The 19,144-nt window shown below is 39.8% G+C and overlaps 1 non-coding gene across 1 annotated transcript; it reads right to left on the reverse strand.

Moving 5' to 3' along the window:
• Nucleotides 1-2,854: 2,854 nt before the first annotated feature.
• LOC130958963 (small nucleolar RNA R71) lies at nucleotides 2,855-2,962 on the reverse strand. Its single transcript, XR_009078061.1, has one exon. It is a non-coding gene; the product is annotated as a small nucleolar RNA R71 (small nucleolar RNA).
• Between the last annotated feature and the right edge of the window lie 16,182 nt (nucleotides 2,963-19,144).

The raw sequence follows: 19,144 nt of genomic DNA on the forward strand, positions 1-19,144 counted from the left end.
TGGTATAGGCAGGACCTGATGGCAGCATTCAAGAGAATCTGGAAGGTCTAACCTTGTCTGTGGTATTCTGAGTAGGATTCAATGATTGAATGACTGTGACGTGCTTCAAACCTGTAACCTACTGGGCGTTAGTGACAGACGCAAAAGAGGGATTCTATTCCGGTAGGGGAGGGAACCAAACCGGTGATTGGCAGCACTGTGACAGAGTGCGTGCATTAGCTTTCACTGCGCGGATGGGAGGTAGCTGCTGACAACAGTGAAACCCTACACGAGCTTGCCATGGAAAGGAGTAAGAAAGGATTGGATGAAGGCAGTAGGAAAGCAGAGAGACGGAAGGGAAGGCATCTTCATACGCTTGTCTGAAGCTCTTACACCAATGACATACATAAGTATCACTATCTTTATCTCCTATGTTATTTTCGTTCATCATCATATACATTTGAGTTTGCCTGACTAAGATTTACAAGATGACCATAGCTTGCTTCAATACTAACAATCTCCGTGGGATCGACCCTTACTCACGTAAGGTATTACTTGGACGACCCAGTGCACTTGCTGGTTAGTTGTGCGAAGTTGTAGTGATCACAATTTCGTGCACCAAGTTTTTGGCGCCGTTGCCGGGGATTGTTCAATTTTTGAGCAAGCTTTTGGTAACAATGCCTGGGATTGTTCTAGTTTGGACAACTGACGGTTCATCTTGTTGCTTAGATTAGGTATTTATTTTTTTCGAAATTCTTGAAGATGAATTCTAGAGTTTCATGATGATTTGTTGAAATCTGGCTGGCTGAGAAGCCATGTCTAATCTGATTGGACCGAGGTTTCAACTTATCACCACAAGAGCTTGATGATTCTCATCAATTTTGCTCTTGGAGCAGTGATCTGCTAAGATTTGGCTGACCTTTGGTCATGTCTAGTGTTTTGGACCGAAGCTTTCCTTGAAAGCTTGGCTGGCTGTGAAGCCATGTCTAATTCCTGGACCGGAGTCTTAGACTAGCATTGCACTGATTCCTGGAATTCTCATCAAGGATTTTGATACCTTTTCCCACTTAATTTTCGAAAAAACACAAAAAAAAATTTTTACAAAATCATAAAAATCAAAAATATTTGATGTTTCATGCTTAAGTCTAGTGTCTCATCTTAAGTTTAGTGTCAATTGCATGCATTCATTCATGTGTCTTAAGGATCCTCAAGTAATTCTTGATGATTTTTGTGTTCTAATCTTTGAACTCTATTGACTTGAAGCATTTTGTGTGTCTCATATGCATTCTCATATTGTTAGTGTCAGTAGTATACAAACTGCTAAGTTTGGTGTCTTGCATGCATTGTTAATTGATTCCTTTTGCATTCTGATTATTAAAAATCCAAAAATATTTTTAATTTGTGTCTTTTCAAGTCAATGATACAAAGAATTGAAGATTCAGAACATACTGCAGAGGAACTATACAGAAAAAGCTGAGCATTCAAAAATGCCCAGTGAAGAAGGCAGACTGGCGTTTAAACGCCAGCCAGGGCACCTGGTTGGGCGTTTAACGCCCAAAGAGGTAGCATTTTGGGCGTTAAACGCCAGAATGTATACCATTCTGGGCGTTTAACGCCAGGATGGTGCTAGGGGGAAGATTTTGTTTTCAAATCAATTTTTTTTCTAAGTTTTCAAAGTTTTCCAAAATCAAATCTTTTTCAAATCATATCTTTTCAATCAAATGTTTTCAAAATTAATTTCTTTCCTTTTTCAAAGATACTTACTAACAATTAATGATTTGATTGAACATTTTTTGCCTTTTCTATTAAGAACGGTTTTATGTTTCAATCATATCTTTTCTTGTTAGGCAAGTCATTAATTTTTAAAATCATATCTTTTCAAAATGTTTTCAAATCATATCTTTTAAAATTGTTTTCACATCATATCTTCTCAATCACATCTTTTTAAAACCATAACTTTTCAATTAAATCTTTTTAACCACATCTTTTTCAAAATAGTTTTCAATCAAATCTTTTTAATTTCTAATTTCAAAATCTTTTTCAAAAATCACTTGGTTTCTTTTCCACTTTGATTTTCGAAAATCAATTAATGTTTTTCAAAAATGTTTTCAAAATATTTTAATTAATTTTCGAAAATCTTCTTCCCTCCTTCTCACATCCTTCTATTTATGGAGTACCACTCCTTCTAAATGCACAATTCGAACCTTATCTAATTAAAGTTCGAATTCTTCTTCTCCTTCTTCTTTCTATTTCTCTTTTCCTCTGACACCTCAAGGAATCTCTATACTGTGACATAGAGGACTCCACATCTTCTTGTTCTCTTCTCTTTCATATGAGCAGGAGCAAGGACAAAGGCATTCTTGTTGAAGCTGACCCTGAACCCGAAAGGACCTTGAAGAGAAAGCTAAGAGAAGCCAAGGCACAACTCTCTTTAGAGGACCTGACCGAATTCTTCAAGGAAGAAGAACACATGGCAGCCGAAAACAACAACAATGCCAACAATGCAAGGAAGGTGCTGGGTGACTTCACTGCACCTACTCCTGATTTCTATGGGAGAAGCATCTCTATCCCTGCCATTGGAGCAAACAACTTTGAGCTTAAGCCTCAATTAGTTTCTCTAATGCAACAGAATTGCAAGTTCCATGGACTTCCAATGGAAGATCCTCATCAGTTCTTAGCTGAATTCTTGCAAATCTGTGACACAGTCAAGACTAATGGGGTTGACCCTGAGGTCTATAGACTGATGCTATTCCCTTTTGCTGTAAGAGACAGAGCTAGAATATGGTTGGACTCTCAACCTAAAGAAAGCCTGGACTCTTGGGAAAAGCTAGTCAATGCCTTCTTGGCAAAGTTCTTTCCACCACAAAGATGGAGTAAGCTTAGAGTGGAAGTCCAAACCTTCAGACAGAAGGATGGAGAATCCCTCTATGAAGCTTGGGAAAGATACAAACAATTAATCAGAAGATGTCCTTCAGACATGCTTTCTGAATGGAGCATCATAGGTATTTTCTATGATGGTCTCTCTGAACTATCCAAGATGTCTTTGGATAGCTCTGCTGGAGGATCTCTTCATCTGAAGAAGACGCCTGCAGAAGCTCAAGAATTGATTGAAATGGTTGCAAATAACCAATTCATGTACACTTCTGAAAGAAATCCTGTGAACAATGGGACTAGTCAGAAGAAAGGAGTTCTTGAGATTGACACTCTGAATGCCATATTGGCTCAGAACAAGATATTGACTCAACAAGTCAATTTGATTTCTCAAAGTCTGTCTGGAATGCAAAATGCACCAAGCAGTACTAAGGAAGCTTCATCTGAGGAAGAAGCCTATGATCCTGAGAACCCTTCAATGGAAGAGGTGAATTACCTAGGAGAACCCTATGGAAACACCTACAATTCTTCATGGAGAAATCACCCCAATTTCTCATGGAAGAATCAAGAGAGACCTCAACAAGGTTTCAATAATAATGGTGGAAGAAACAGGTTTAGCAATGGCAAGCCTTTTCCATCATCTTCTCAGCAACAGACAGAGAGTTCTAAGCAGAATACTTCTGACTTAGCAACAATGGTCTCTGATCTAATAAAGACCACTCAAAGTTTCATGAATGAAACAAGGTCCTCCATCAGAAATTTGGAAGGACAAGTGGGTCAGCTGAGCAAGAAAGTTACTGAACTCCCTCCTAGCACTCTCCCAAGTAATACAGAAGAAAATCCAAAAGGAGAGTGCAAAGCCATAGACATGGCCGAATATGGAGAGGAAGAGAGGAGGAGGACGCCACTGAGGAAGACCTCAGTGGGCGTGTACCAATCTCCTCTGAGTTCCTCAATGAGGAACAATGGGAATCTGAGGCTCAAAATGAGACCATAGAGATTCCATTGGACTTACTTCTGCCATTCATGAGCTCTGATGAGTATTCTTCCTCTGAAGAGGATGAGTATGTCACTGAAGAGCAAGTTGCTAAATACCTTGGAGCAATCATGAAACTGAATGACAAGTTATTTGGAAATGAGACTTGGGAGGAAGAACCAGCTTTGCTCACCAAAGAACTGGATGACTTGTCTAGGCAGAAACTGCCTCAAAAGAGGCAGGATCCTGGGAAGTTTTCTATACCTTGTACCATAGGCACCATGACCTTCAAGAAGGCCTTGTGTGACTTAGGGTCAAGTGTAAACCTCATGCCCTCTCTGTAATGGAGAAATTAGGGATCCTTGAGGTGCAAGCTGCAAGAATCTCATTAGAGATGGCAGACAATTCAAGAAAACAAGCTTATGGACTTGTAGAGAATGTTTTGGTGAAGATTGAGGACCATTACATCCCTACTGACTTCATAGTCCTAGAGACTGGGAAGTGCATGGATGAATCCATCATCCTTGGCAGACCCTTTCTAGCCACAGCAAAGGCTGTGATTGATGTTGATAGAGGAGAGTTGATCATTCAAGTGAATGAAGAATCCTTGGTGTTTAAGGCCCAAGGACATCCCTCTATCATCATGGAGAGGAAGCATGAAGAGCTTCTCTCAAAACAGAGCCAAGCAGAGCCCCCACAGTCAAACTCTAAGTTTGGTGTTGGGAGGCCACAACCAAACTCTAAGTTTGGTGTTGAACCCCCACATTCAAACTCTAAGTTTGGTGTTGGGAGGTTCCAACACGGTTCTGAGTATTTCTGAGGCTCCATGAGAGTCCTCTGTCAAGCTAATGACATTAAAGAAGCGCTTGTTGGGAGGCAACCCAATGTTTTATGGTTAACTATTTTCTTTTGTTATTTTATCTTTTTTGTAGGTTGATGATCATAAGAAGTCACAAAAACAATGAAAAAAGCAAAAACAGAATGAAAAACAGGAAGAAAAACAGCACACCCTGGAGAAGAAGAAGCTGGCGTTCAAACGCCAGTAATGCTAGCTGTTGGGCGTTTAACGCCCAGTCTGGCACCATTATGGGCGTTTAACGCCAGAAAGGGGCACCAGACTGGCGTTAAACGCCAGTAAAGGGCAACAACCTGGCGTTAAACGCCAGGAATGGGCACCAGCCCGGCGTTTAACGCCAGAAATAGCTCAAAACGTGATTTTGAGCAACATTTGGTGCAGGGATGACTTTTCCTTGACACCACAGGATCTGTGGGCCCCACAGGACCCCACCATCACTCTCTCTCTTCTTTCCCCATTCACCAATCACCTCAATACCTCTTCCCCAAAAAAAAACCCTTCACCTATCAAATCCCATCTTTCTCTTCACCACTCACATCCATCCTTCATAAATCCCCACCAACCTCACCCTTCAAATTCAAACCACTTTCCCTCCCAAACCCACCTTCCATGGCCGAACCATTACCCCCCCTCTCTCCTATAAATACCCTTCTTCAACCCTTCATTTTCACACAACCTAAACACCCTTTCTTACCCTTCTTGGCCGAACACACCACCTTCCCCCTCTTCCTCATTTCTTCTTCTTCTACTCTCTTCTTTCTTCTTTTGCTCGAGAACGAGCAAACATTTTAAGTTTGGTGTGGTAAAAGCGTTGCTTTTTCATAACCATTTATGGCATCCAAGGCCGGAGAAACCTCTAAAAAGAGGAAAGGGAAGGCAAAAGCTTCCACCTCCGAGTCATGGGAGATGGATAGGTTCATCTCAAGGGTGCATCAAGACCACTTCTATGAAGTTGTGGCCTTGAAGAAGGTGATCCCCGAGGTCCCCTTTTCACTCAAGAAGGGTGAATATCCGGAGATCCGCCATGAGATCCAAAGAAGAGGTTGGGAAGTACTTACCAACCCCATTCAACAAGTTGGAATCTTGATGGTTCAAGAGTTCTATGCCAATGCATGGATCACCAAGAGCCATGATCAAAGTATGAACCCGGATCCAAAGAATTATCTTACTATGGTTCGGGGGAAATACTTGGATTTTAGTCCGGAAAGTGTGAGGGTGGCGTTCAACTTGCCTATGATGCAAGGAGATGAACATCCTTACACAAGAAGGGTCAACTTTGATCAAAGGTTGGACCAAGTCCTCACAATCATATGTGAAGAGGGCGCACAATGGAAGAGAGATTCTAGAGGCAAGCCGGTTCAATTGAGAAGGCATGACCTCAAACCTGTGGCTAGAGGATGGTTGGAGTTTATCCAACGCTCAATCATTCCCACTAGCAACCGGTCCGAAGTTACTCTAGACCGGGCCATCATGATCCATAGCATCATGATTGGAGAAGAAGTGGAAGTTCCTGAGGTCATAGCCCAAGAACTCTACAAGGTGGCGGATAAGTCCTCTACCTTGGCAAGGTTAGCCTTTCCTCACCTCATTTGTCACCTCTGTTATTCAGTTGGAGTTGACATAGAGGGAGACATCACCATTGATGAGGATAAGCCCATTACCAAGAAAAGGATGGAGCACACAAGAGACCCCTCTCATCATGAGATCCCTGAGATACCTCAAGGGATGCACTTTCCTCCACAAAACTATTGGGAGCAACTAAACACCTCCCTAGGAGAATTGAGTTCCAATATGGGACAACTAAGGGTGGAGCACCAAGAACACTCCATTCTCCTCCATGAAATAAGAGAAGATCAAAGAATCATGAGAGAGGAGCAACAAAGGCAAGGAAGAGACATTGAGGAGCTCAAGCACTCCATAGGACCTTCAAGAGGAAGGAAGAGCCGCCATCACTAAGGTGGACCCGTTCCTTGATTTCCTTGTTCTTTATTCTTCTGTTTTTCGATTTTTATGCTTATGGTTATCCATGTTTGTGTCTTGTGATCATTAGTGTCTTAGTGTCTATGCCTTAAAGTTATGAATGTCCTATGAATCCATCACCTTTCTTGAATAAAAACGTGCTTAATTGAAAAGGAAAGAATTGCATGAATTCTGAATTTTATAATAGTTTAATTATTTTGATGTGGTGGCAACACTTTTGGTTCTCTGAATGTATGCTTGAACAGTGCATATGTCTTTTGAAATTGTGGTTCATGAATATTGGCTCTTGAAAGAATGATGAAAAAGGAGACATGTTACTGAGGATCTGAAAAATCACAAAAATGATTCTTGAAGCAACAAAAAGCAATGAATACAAAAAAAAAAAAACCGAAAAAAAAAGAGAAAGAAAGAAAAAGAAAGAAATAAAGAGTTGTGATCCAAGGAAAAAAAGAGTGTGCTTAAGAACCCTGGACACCTCTAATTGGGGACTTTAGCAAAGCTGAGTCACAATCTGAAAAGGTTCACCCAATTATGTGTCTGTGGCATGTATGTATCCGGTGGTAATACTGGAAGACAGAGTGCTTTGGGCCACAGCCAAGACTCAATAAATAGCTATGTTCAAGAATCATCATACTTCACTAGGAGAATCATTAACACTATCTGGATTCTGAGTTCCTAAAGAAGCCAATCATTCTGAATTACAAGGGATATAGTGAGATGCCAAAACTATTCAGAGACAAAAAGTTAAAAGCCCCGCTCATCTAATTAATACTGATCTTCATAGATGTTTTTGGAATTCATTGCATATTTTCTTCTTTTTATCCTATTTGATTTTCAGTTGCTTGGGGACAAGCAACAATTTAAGTTTGGTGTTGTGATGAGCGGATAATTTGTACACTTTTTGGCATTGTTTTTAGTATATTTTTAGTATGATCTAGTTAGTTTTTAGTATATTTTATTAGTTTTAGTTAAAATTCACTTTTCTGGACTTTACTATGAGTTTGTGTGTTTTTCTGTGATTTCAGGTATTTTCTGGCTGAAATTGAGGGACCTGAGCAAAAATCTGATCCAGAGACTCAAAAGGACTGCAGATGCTGTTGGATTCTGACCTCCCTGCACTCGAAGTGGATTTTCTGGAGCTACAGAAGCCCAATTGGCGCGCTCTCAACGGCATTGGAAAGTAGACATCCTGGGCTTTCCAGCAATATATAATAGTCCATACTTTGCCCAAGATTTGATGGCCCAAACCGGCGTTCAAAGTCACCTCAAGAAATTCCAGCGTTAAACCTCCGGAACTGGCACCTAATTGGGAGTTAAACGCCCAAACTGGCATAAAAGCTGGCGTTTAACTCCAAGAAGAGTCTCTACACGAAAATGCTTCATTGCTCAGCCCAAGCACACACCAAGTGGGCCCGGAAGTGGATTTTTATGTCTTTTACTCATCTTTGTACACCTTAGGCTACTAGTTTTCTATAAGTAGGACCTTTTACTATTGTATTTTTCATCTTTGGATTATTTTAGATCCTTTGATCATCTTTGGACATCTAGTTCTTAGATCATTTGGGGGCTGGCCATTCGGCCATGCCTAGACCTTGTTCTTATGTATTTTCAACGGTGGAGTTTCTACACACCATAGATTAAGGTGTGGAGCTCTGCTGTACCTCGAGTATTAATGCAATTACTATTGTTCTTCTATTCAACTCCGCTTGTTCTTTTACCAAGATATCACTTGTTCTTCAACTTGATGAAGGTGATGATTGACACTCATCATCATTCTCACCTATGAACAAGGTGACTGACAACCATTCTTGTTCTACAAGCATTCGAGGCTTGGTGAATATCTCTTGGATTTCTGATTGCATGATGCATGGTTGATCGCCTGACAACCGAGTGCTCGCCTGACAAACGAGCCAGCCATTCCGTGAGATCAGAGTCTTCGTGGTATAGGCAGGACCTGATGGCAGCATTCAAGAGAATCCGGAAGGTCTAACCTTGTCTGTGGTATTCTGAGTAGGATTCAATGATTGAATGACTGTGACGTGCTTCAAACCTGTAACCTACTGGGCGTTAGTGACAGACGCAAAAGAGGGATTCTATTCCGGTAGGGGAGGGAACCAAACCGGTGATTGGCAGCACTGTGACAGAGTGCGTGCATTAGCTTTCACTGCGCGGATGGGAGGTAGCTGCTGACAACAGTGAAACCCTACACGAGCTTGCCATGGAAAGGAGTAAGAAAGGATTGGATGAAGGCAGTAGGAAAGCAGAGAGACGGAAGGGAAGGCATCTTCATACGCTTGTCTGAAACTCTTACACCAATGACATACATAAGTATCACTATCTTTATCTCCTATGTTATTTTCGTTCATCATCATATACATTTGAGTTTGCCTGACTAAGATTTACAAGATGACCATAGCTTGCTTCAATGCTAACAATCTCCATGGGATCGACCCTTACTCACGTAAGGTATTACTTGGACGACCCAGTGCACTTGCTGGTTAGTTGTGCGAAGTTGTAGTGATCACAATTTCGTGCACCATTAGTCAGGATATTAATTAAAATTATCAGTTGGAATTATTAGAAAAATAAAAGTGTGTGAAATAGTTACTTGTTGTGCAGTAATGGAGAATATGTTGGGGTTTTTGGAGATGCTTTGTCCTCTGAATCCCTGCAACATAATGCTTACTCACTTTCATAAATGCAAGGCTCCTTCCATGGCAAGCTGTATGTAGGGAATCACCATTGTCAGTGGCTACCTCCCATCCTCTCAGTGAAAACGGTCCAGATGCTCTGTCACAGCACGACTAATCAGCTGTTGGTTCTCGATCATGTTGGAATAGGATCCATTGATCCTTTTGCGCTTGTCATCACGCCCAGCAATCGCGAGTTTGAAGCACGTCACAGCCATTCAATCCTTGAATCCTACTCGGAATACCACAGACAAGGTTTAGACTTTCCGGATCCTCAAGAGTGGCCGCCATCAGTTCTAGCTTATACCACGAAGATTCTGATTAAGGAAGCTAAGAGATACTCATTCAATCTGATGTAGAACAGAGGTGTTTGTCAGGCACACGTTCATGGATTGAGGAAGGTGATGAGTGTCACGGATCATCACCTTCTCCATAATTAAGCGCAAATGAATATCTTAGATAGGAACACGCATGTTTGAAAGGAGAAACAGAAATAATTGCATTAATTCATCGAGACGCTGCAGAGCTCCTCACCCCCAACAATGGAGTTTAGAGACTCATGCCATCAAAGTGTATAAAATTCAGATCTGAAAATGTCATGAGGTCCAAAGTAAATCTCTAAAAGTTGTTTAAATAGTAAACTAGTAACCTAGGTTTACAGAAAATGAGTAAACTATGATAGCTAGTGCAGAAATCCACTTCTGGGGCCCACTTGGTGTGTGCTGAGGCTGAGACTTAAGCTTCTCACGTGCCTGGGGCTGTTTTGGGCGTTCAACGCCAGGTTGTAACCTGTTTCTGGCGTTGAACTCCAGCTTGTAACCTGTTTCTGGCGCTGGACGCCAGACAGCAGCATGATACTGGCGTTGAACGCCAGTTTACGTCGTCTATCTTCGCGCAAAATATGAACTATTATATATTGATGGAAAGCCCTGGATGTCTAATTTCCAACGCCGTTGAGAGCGCGCCAATTGGACTCCTGTAGCTCCAGAAAATCCATTTCGAGTGCAGGGAGGTCAGAATCCAACAGCATCAGTAGTCCTTTTTCAGCCTAACTCAGATTTTTGCTCAGCTCTCTCAATTTCAACCAGAAAATACCTGAAATCACAGAAAAACACACAAACTCATAGTAAAGTCCAGAAATATGATTTTTGCCTAAAAACTAATAATATTTTACTAAAAACTAATTAAAACATACTAAAATCTACATGAAATTACCCCTAAAAAGCATATAAAATATCCGCTCATCACAACACCAAACTTAAACTGTTGCTTGTCCCCAAGCAACTAGATGAATAAAAGAGGATAAAAAGAAATCAAGAAGCAATAATATCTCAGAGTTTTAAGTGAAGCTCAGATTCTAATTAGATGAGCGGGGCTAGTAGCTTTTTGCTTCCAAATAGTTTTGGCATCTCACTTTATCCTTTGAAATTCAGAATGATTGGCATCCATAGGAACTCAGAATTCAGATAGTATTATTGATTTTCCTAGTTAAGTATGTTGATTCTTGAACACAGCTACTTTTATGAGTTTTGGCTGTGGCCCTAAGCACTTTGTTTTCCAGTATTACCACCGGATACACAAATGCCACAGACACATGATTGGGTGAACCCTTTTCAGATTGTGACTCAGCTTTGCTAGAGTCCCCAGTTAGAGGTGTCCAGAGCTCTTAAGCACACTCTTTTTGCTTTGGATCACGACTTTAACCACTCAGTCTCAAGTTTTTCACTTGGACCTGCATGCCACAAGCATATGGTTAGGGACAGCTTGATTTAGCCGCTTAGGCCTGGAACTATTTCCTTGGGCCCTCCTATCCACTGATACTCAAAGCCTTGGATCCTTTTCACCCTTGCCTTTTGGTTTTAAGGGCTGTTGGCTTTTATTCCTTTTCTTGATCCAATGATTCCTTGTAATTTTTTTTTCACTGCTTTTTCTTGCTTCAAGAATCAATTTGATGATTTTTCAGATCATCAATAACATTTCTCTTGTTCATCATTCTTTCTGGAGCCAACAATTTTAACATTCATAAAATTCAATATAAAAAATATGCACTGTTCAAGCATTCATTCAGAAGACAAAAAGTATTGCCACCACATATAAATAATTAGAATTTTCCTTATTAAGAACTCGAAAAAATTAAATTGCCTCTTTATTCTAAAAGTCTACTATTTTATTCATGTTTGATGATGATGAGAAAAAATAAATTATAACTTAATTGGAAATAAAACCAAAATAGACATGCTAATTACTACTACTCCTATATAACTTCTAAGGTAAATTTCTATAATAATACTATCACAGAGTTAAAGCTTAAAATTAGAACTTAACAACCTGTATTTTGGGAAGTGGATGTTCCTCTAGTCTGTGGAGTGCTTGGTCCTTCAAGGAATAGCTTCTGACACTTTAGTTCCTTCAGTTCACATCCTTGCTCTTCCTGTTCCCTTAGATGCCATGATCTTGATGAGTTTTAGCTCAGTGATCATGGCAAATCACACCAAACTTAGAGGTTTGCTTGTCCTCAAGCAAAAGAAAGGAAAGGAGAGGAATAGAGGGAGAGGCAATTTTGAAATCCAAATGATATGATGAGTTGAAAAAGATTTGAAAAAAGATTTGGATTAGAAAAAGATTTGTGTTTATGAATTAAGATACATTTGATATTTTTGAAAAAGGGATTTTTGAAATTAGGGTTAAAATGTTTGGAATTGAAGGATGATATTTTGAAACATGTTTATGCAAGAAATCATGAATTGAAACATAAAAATTAGAAAATTTGTGAAGAAAAACGAATTTTACCTCCTCCCCACCATTCTGGCGTTAAACGCCCAACTGCTGCATGTTTTGGCCGTTTAACGCCCAATTGCTGCTTCTCCTGGGTGTTCAACGCCCAGCTGTTGCTTCTTTCTGGCGTTGAACGCCAGGAAGTCCTTTGTCACCGGGCGTTTTTCTAAACGCCCAGGATGCTTTAATTCTGGCGTTAAACGCCCAGAAGGAGCTTCTTTCTAGCGTTCAACGCCCAAAAGATGCTCCTTTCTGGCGTTCAACGCACAGATGGCTATCCTTACTGGCGTTGAACGTCCAGTGGATGCTTCTTTTGGGCGTTCAATGCCCAAAACGTTTCTTACTGGCTTTTTCACGCCAGTGAGCTTCCAAATTCCCTTGTAACTCTGTGAATTCAATCAATTTCTATTTTACCCTTTTGAAGATACTTTGACATATACCTGTAAAAATTAATTAGCAAAAACAAATAAAATTAAATTTTGTGAATGGCTGGGTTGCCTCCCAGCAAGCGCTTCTTTATTGTCCTTAGCTGGACTATTACTGAGCTCTAATCAAGTCTCAGTTTTGAGCATTCTTGCTCAAAATTGCGTTCAAGATAATGTTTAACTCTCTGTCCATTAACAATGAACTTTTTGTTAGAGTCATTATCCTGAAGCTCTACGTATCCATATGGTGATACACTTGTAATCACATATGGACCTCTCCACCGGGACTTCAATTTCCCGGGGAATAATTTGAGCCTAGAATTGAATAGTAGAACTTTCTGCCCTGGCTCAAAGACTCTGGATGAAAATTTCTTATCATGCCATCTTTTTGCTTTCTCTTTGTATATTTTTGCATTCTCGAAAGCATTGAGTCTAAATTCCTCTAGCTCATTTAACTGAAGCAATCGTTTTTCTCCAGCTAACTTGGCATCAAGGTTCAGGAATCTGGTTGCCCAGTAGGCCTTATGTTCCAGTTCCACTGGCAAGTGACATGCCTTTCCATACACAAGCTGGTATGGAAAGGTCCCTATAGGGGTCTTGAATGCTGTTTTGTATGCCCACAGAGCATCATCCAAGCTTCTTGCCCAATCCCTTCTACGGTTAATTACAGTCCGTTCCAGGATTCTTTTGAGTTCTCTATTTGAGACTTCAGCTTGCCCATTAGTCTGTGGATGATATGGAGTGGCCACCTTGTGGCTAACTCCATAACGAACCAAAGCAGAATAGAGCTGTTTATTACAGAAATGAGTGCCCCCATCACTGATTAGTACTCTAGGGGTGCCAAATCTGCTGAAGATGTGTTTCTGGAGAAATTTTAACACTGTCTTAGTGTCATTAGTGGGTGTTGCAATAGCTTCCACCCATTTGGATACATAATCCACTGCCACCAGAATATAAGTGTTTGAGTATGATGGTGGGAAAGGTCCCATGAAGTCAATACCCCATACATCAAACAACTCAATCTCTAAGATTTCTTGTTGAGGCATAGCATAACTGTGAGGCAGATTACCAGATCTTTGGCAACTGTCACAATTAAGTACAAACACTCGGGAATCTTTATAGAGAGTAGGCCAGTAGAAGCCACATTGGAGGACTCTTGTGGCTGTTCGCTCACTTCCAAAATGTCCTCCATACTGGGATCCATGGCAGTGCCATAGGATCTTCTGCGCTTCTTCTTTAGGCACACATCTACGGATTACTCCGTCTGCACATCTCTTAAAGAGATACAGCTCATCCCAAAGATAATACTTTGCATCCGTGATCAGCTTCTTTGATTGCTGCCTACTGTATTCTTTGGGTATGAATCTCACTGCCTTGTAGTTTGCAATATCTGCAAACCATGGCACTTCCTGGATGGCAAAAAGTTGCTCATCTGGAAAGTTTTTAGAGATTTCAGTAAGAGGGAGGGACGCCCCTTCTACTGGTTCTATTCGGGACAGGTGGTCTGCTACCTGATTCTCTATCCCTTTTCTGTCTCTTATTTCTATATCAAACTCTTGCAGAAGCAACACCCATCTTATAAGTCTGGGTTTTGAATCTTGCTTTGTGAGTAGATATTTAAGAGCAGCATGATCAGTGTACACAATCACTTTTAATCCTACTAAATAGGATCTGAATTTGTCAATGGCATAAACCACTGCAAGTAGCTCTTTTTCTGTGGTTGTATAGTTCTTCTATGCGTCATTTAGAACACGGCTGGCATAGTAAATGACGTGCAGAAGCTTGTCATGCCTTTGTCCCAACACTGCACCAATGGCATGGTCACTGCATCACACATTAGTTTAAATGGTAATGTCCAGTTTGGTGCAGAGATGATTGGTGCTGTGACCAATTTAGCTTTCAGAGTCTCAAATGCCTGCAGACACTCCTTATCAAAGACAAATGGTGTGTCAGCAGCTAGCAGGTTGCTCAGAGGTTTGGCGATTTTTGAAAAATCCTTTATAAACCTCCTATAGAATCCTGCATGCCCCAGAAAGCTTCTGATTGCCTTAACATTGGCAGGTGGTGGTAATTTTTCAATTACCTTCACCTTAGCTTGATCCACCTCTATTCCCTTGTTCGAAATTTTGTGCCCAAGGACAATTCCTTCAGTCACCATAAAGTGACATTTTTCCCAGTTTAAAACCAAGTTAGTCTCTTGGCATCTCTTTAGAACAAGTGCTAGATGGTCAAGACAGGAGCTGAATGAGTCTCCAAATACTGAAAAGTCATCCATGAAGACTTCCAGAAATTTTTCTACCATATCAGAGAAAATTGAGAGCATACACCTTTGAAAGGTTGCAGGTGCATTGCACAAGCCAAATGGCATCCTTCTGTATGCAAATACTCCAGATGGACATGTGAATGCCGTTTTCTCTTGATCCTGGGGATCTACTGCAATTTGATTATAACCTGAATATCCATCCAGGAAGCAGTAGTATTCATGACCTGCTAGTCTTTCTAGCATCTGGTCTATGAATGGTAAAGGAAAATAATCCTTTTTGGTGGCTGTATTGAGCCTTCTATAATCAATACACATACGCCACCCTGTAACTGTTCTTGTAGGAACCAGTTCATTTCTTTCATTATGAACCACTGTCATACCACCTTTCTTAGGGACAACTTGGACAGGGCTTACCCAGGGGCTGTCAGAAATAGGATAAATAATCCCAGCCTCTAGTAATTTAGTGACCTCCTTCTGCACCACTTCCTTCATGGCTGGATTCAGCCGCCTTTGTGGTTGAACCACTGGCTTGGCGTCACCCTCCAATAGGATCTTGTGCATGCATCTGGCTGGGCTAATGCCCTTAAGATCACTGATGGACCACCCAAGAGCTGTCTTGTGTGTCCTTAGCACTTGAATTAGTGCTTCCTCTTCCTGTGGCTCTAAGGTAGAGCTTATGATTACAAGAAAGGTATCACCTTCTCCCAGAAATGCATATTTCAAGGATGGTGGTAATGGTTTGAGCTCGGGTTTAGGAGGTTTCTCCTCTTCCTGAGGGATTTTCAGAGGTTCTATTATTCTCTCTAATTCCTCCAAATCAGGCTGAACATCTTTAAAGATGTCCTCCAACTCTGATTTGAGACTCTCAGCCATATTGACCTCTCTTACTAGAGAGTCAATGATATCAACACTCATGCAGTCATTTGGGGTGTCTGGATGTTGCATGGCTTTGACAACATTCAACTTGAACTCCTCCTTATTGACTCTCAGGGTTACTTCCCCTTTTTGGACATCAATGAGGGTTCGGCCAGTTGCTAGGAAAGGTCTTCCTAGAATGAGAGTTGCACTCTTGTGCTCCTCCATTTCCAGCACCACAAGTCAGTAGGAAAGGCAAATGGCCCAACCTTGACAATCATGTCTTCAATCACGCTTGATGGGTATTTAATGGAGCCATCAGTAAGTTGAAGACACATCCGGGTTGGTTTGACTTCTTCAGTCAAACCGAGCTTTGTGATAATAGATGCAGGTATTAGGTTGATACTTGCCCCAAGATCACATAGAGCTTGCTTGGTACAATTACCTTCTAATGTGCATGGTATCATAAAGCTCCCGGGATCTTTAAGCTTCTCAGGTAAGCTTTTCAGAATGACTACACTGCATTCTTCAGTGAGGTAAACTTTTTCTGTTTCCCTCCAATCCTTCTTATGACTTAAGATCTCTTTCATGAACTTAGCATAAGAGGGTATTTGCTCAAGTGCTTCTGCAAATGGAATCTTTATTTCAAGAGTCATGAGATAGTCTGCAAAGCGGGCAAATTGCTTATCCTGTTCTGCTTGGCGGAGTTTTTGAGGATAAGGCATTTTGGCTTTGCATTCCTCAACCTTAGTTGCTGCAGGTTTATTACCTACAGAAGTGGGTTGGGAAGCCTTTTTAGAAAGGTTGTTATCAGCACTTGTATGTGGCTGATCCCCCACTGGCGTTTGAATGCCAGGGGAGGAAGCTGGAGTGGCGTTAGACGCCAACTCCTTATTTGTTACTGGCGTCTGAACGCCAGAACTGTGCTCCCTTTGGGCGTTTAACGCCGGATTCATGCTTGTTTCTGGCGTTGAACGCCAGGAATGAGCATGGTCTGGGCGTTCAGCGCCAGCATTATTCCTCTCTGGGCTCTGATTGTCCTCAGAGGGATTTTGAGTAGCCATTTATTCATTTCTTGGCTTCCTGCTGCTTTGAAGTAAGGTATTTAATGTTTTCCCACTTCTTAATTGAACTGCTTGGCATTCTTCTGCTATTTGTTTTGACAGTTGCTTTTCTGTTTGCTTTAACTGTACTTCCATATTCCTGTTAGCCATTCTTGTTTCCTGTAGTATTTCCTTGAATTCGGCTAGCTGCTGGATTAGAAAGTCTAATTGCTAATTGAATTCATTAGCCTGATCCATAGGACTGAGTTCAGCAGTTACTGTTTTAGCTTCTTCTTTCATGGGAGATTCACTGCTTAGGTACAGATGCTGATTTCTGGCAACTGTATCAATAAGCTCTTGAGCTTCTTCAATTGTTTTTCTCATATGTATAGATCCACCAGCTGAGTGATCTAAAGAAATCTGAGCTTTTTCTGTAAGCCCATAGTAGAAGATGTCTAATTTCACCCACTCTGAAAACATATCAGAGGGGCATTTTCTTAGCATCTCTCTGTATCTCTCCCAAGCATCATAAAGGGATTCATTATCTCCTTGTTTGAAGCCTTGGATGCTTAGCCTTAGCTGTGTCATCCGTTTTGGAGGAAAATAGTAATTCAGGAATTTTTCTGACAGCTGTTTCCATGTTTTTATGCTGTTCTTAGGTTGGTTATTTAACCACCTCTTAGCTTGATCTTTTACAGCAAATAGAAACAGTAATCATCTGTAGACATCCTGATCTACTTCCTTATCATGTACTGTGTCAGCAATTTGTAAAAATTGTGCCAGAAACTCTGTAGGTTCTTCATGTGGAAGACTGGAATACTGACAGCTTTGCTGCACCATGATAATGAGCTGAGGATTCAACTCAAAGCTACTAATTCCAATGGAGGGTATACAGATACTACTCCCATATGAAGTAGTAGTGGGGCTAGCATATGACCCCAGAGTCCTCTTGGACTGTGCATTTCCAATTAGTTCCATGATGAAGCAAGGGAGATGGTATGTATGTTGATATTATTTATTTTATAAAAATTTATTTTATAAAATAAAATAAAAATAAAACAAATAAAAACAAAATAAAATAAAAAATGAAAATATTTTTTTTGAAGATTTTCGAAAAACTTGAGGAAAAGGAGAAAGTGGTTAGGATAAAATTTTTGAAAAAGATAATAAAATATATATTAAAAAGATAAGAATTGAAAAATTTTGAAATTAAAATCTGAATTTTTTATATAAAATTTTCGAAAATGTAGTTTAAAATTAGTTAGAAAAGATATTTTTATTTTTTTTGAATTTTGAATTTTATGATGAAAGAGAAAAACACACAAAAGACACAAGACTTAAAATTTTTAGATCTAATGCTCCTTATTTTTGAAAATTTTGGAGGGAAAACACCAAGGAACACCAAACTTAAAAATTTTAAGATCAAAACACAAGAAAGACTCAAGAACACCTTGAAGATTCACAAGAACACCAAGAACAAAAGAAAGAACACCAAACTTAAAATTTTTAGAAAACCAAGATAAATTTTCGAAAATTAAAGAAAGATCAACAAGAAAATACCAAACTTAAAGTTTGGCACAAGATTAAATCAAGAAAAATTATTTTTGAAAAAAAGATTTTAAAAAGAAGATGCCCAATTGCCAAGAACATTAGCCAACGCTATAACCAACTGAGCTAAAAATGTAACGTATTTTAAAGATGTATTATTTTTATGGATAAAAGTATAATTTTTGAAAGTTAATGTTTTGAAAAAGCACAAGAAAAACAAGAAAAGACACAAAACAAGAAAAACTCAAGATCAAACAAGAAAAATTAACAAGAACAACTTGAAGATCAATGAAGAACAAAGAACACAATTTCGAAAATTTAAAGAAAAATATAAAATATGCAATTAACACCAAACTTTGAACAGGACACTAAACTCACGAAAAAAATTAAAAATTGATAAAGAAAAATAATATTTTTGAAAAATTTTTAAAAAGGGATAATAAAAGATGCAATTCTAGTAAAAAAAAAGGATAAATTCTTCCTAATCTAAGCAACAAAATAAACCTTTAGTTGTTCAAACTCGAACAATCCCTGGCAACGGCGCCAAAAACTTGGTGCACGAAATCTTAATCCCAATATCAAAATCAAAATTTCTTATGATCTCGTACCACTAACCAGCAAGTGCACTGGGTCGTCCAAGTAATACCTTACATGAGTAAGGGTCGATCCCACGGAGATTATTGGTTTGAAGCAAGCTATGTTTATTTTATTATTCTTAGTCAGGATATTAATTAAAATTATCAGTTGGAATTATTAGAAAAATAAAAGAGTGTGAAATAGTTACTTGTTGTGCAGTAATGGAGAATATGTTGGGGTTTTTGGAGATGCTTTGTCCTCTGAATCCCTGCAACATAATGCTTACTCACTTTCATAAATGCAAGGC

Source organism: Arachis stenosperma, chromosome 10 (genome assembly GCF_014773155.1).
Source record: "Arachis stenosperma cultivar V10309 chromosome 10, arast.V10309.gnm1.PFL2, whole genome shotgun sequence".
In the NCBI taxonomy this organism is placed as follows: domain Eukaryota; kingdom Viridiplantae; phylum Streptophyta; class Magnoliopsida; order Fabales; family Fabaceae; genus Arachis; species Arachis stenosperma.